Here is a 1,785-nt window from a genome sequence, read left to right on the forward strand (position 1 = left end):
ATGGCCAAGAGGACAATAGAGAAGTTCTCAAAATATATGGGCTTACCAGGAACCATATTAGCGATGGCAGCATCACCAGATTTCAAGGACTTGTGTCTTAGATTCTCTTAATGCGGACTTTTAAAAAGCCTGCTAAGAGGAACAATGTAAATAAGGAGATTGTTCAACTGACAACCTGTGGTCTGAAGTCTCAAGCTGTGTTACCATCTACACAGGTGCATATCCAGTACTGATTTGGCCTGGATAGTTCAGGATAATCGCCTGAGCTGTGAAGCTATCTGGTTCCATTGGTGTGGGTCATTTTTGCTGTCACAAGCCACAGTGCCATGACAAACATTTTGGACAGACCTATTTTTGACCTTAAAGCCCGCATTGTTCCCAGAAAGAGCTTCACTCAAAGCTTCATGGTGCATTTCAACCATCTTTCCTTCAGTTGTAACACTGAATGAAGCAAAGGTCATCACCATGCCAGGTTTGAGAATACCAGGCTTCACTTAGCCCCCAGGGACAGGAAATACCACCAATTTTGTGGATGTCCTGGAGGGGCAGACAAAGGCTTGTCAGTTGGATGAGTTGGTGGCAAGATGCAATCCACAGCTTCAAGCAGCATGGTTCCACTGGCATCGCCACATTTATGAGTGACTTTCCATCCCTTCAACCGAGGCGTGTTAGCACTTGGCTCCAACATGTCGTCACCATTCCAACCAGAAATCTGACCAAATGTTAACTGTGTTGGGGTTGTAGCCAATTTTCATAATGTAGGTGCTGACTTCCTTAACAATTTCCTTGTATCTCTTCTGGTTATAGCGTGTTTCAATGGAGTCCATTTTGTGAACACCAACAATTAGTTGTTTGACATTCAAATGTGTAAACCAGAAGGGCATGCTCACGGGTCTCTCCTGCCTAGAGATAACCTGCTTCAAATTCACCAACACCAGCAGCAACAACCAGGACAGAACGGACACTGTGAGATGTGCCTGTAATCATGGTTTTGATAAAGTCTCCATGTCCTGGGGCATCAGTGATGGTTCGATGATCATATAACACTTGCTGATCTTGAGTCCTATAGGGTAACATCAGTAGTAACACCATGTTCGCATTCAGCTTTCAAGACCTAGGCATACTTGAAGGAGACTTTCTCATGTCAGCAGCATCCTTCTCAAAATTTTCAGTGGTTCTTTTGTGAATTGCACCAGATTCATAGATCAGATAGCTAGCGGCAGTAGACTTGCCTGAATCTACATGTACAATGATGGCAATATTGTTAGGAATCTTTTCCTTTCCCATTTTGTTTTAAGTTTAGGGATGGTTTTCATGACATCTGTGTTCTGGTGGCCAACTCATGAAAAATCTGTGTTTTTTTTTTTCTCTTAATAATAACCATCCTAATGGATGTGAAGAGATGTTTCATTATGGTTTTGATTTGCATTTCTCTAATAATTAGTAATGTTGAGAATCCTTCCATGTACTTGTTGGCTACTTGTATATCTTCTTTGAAGAAATGTCTAGTCAAGTTCTTTGCCCATTTTTTGATTTAGTTTGTTTGTTTTTTGTTGTTGAGTTATAGGAGTTCTTTATATATTCTGTACATTAATCCCTTATGTGGTAAATAATTTGCAAACATTATCTCCTATTCTGTGGGTTACTCTTTTACTCTCTTGATAGTGGCCTTTGATGCATGAGAGCTTTTCATTTTGATGAAAGCAAGTTATTTATTTTTGCCATTTTTGTGTGTGTCATATCTAACTACATTACTTCTTTTTTTTTTTTAAAGATTTATTTATT

The 1,785-nt window shown here is 39.8% G+C and overlaps 1 pseudogene; it reads right to left on the reverse strand.

The window, feature by feature from the left end:
* Positions 1–207: 207 nt before the first annotated feature.
* On the reverse strand, positions 208–1,287 carry LOC123936941 (annotated as a pseudogene).
* Between the last annotated feature and the right edge of the window lie 498 nt (positions 1,288–1,785).

This window comes from Meles meles, chromosome 2 (genome assembly GCF_922984935.1).
Source record: "Meles meles chromosome 2, mMelMel3.1 paternal haplotype, whole genome shotgun sequence".
In the NCBI taxonomy this organism is placed as follows: Eukaryota; Metazoa; Chordata; class Mammalia; order Carnivora; family Mustelidae; genus Meles; species Meles meles.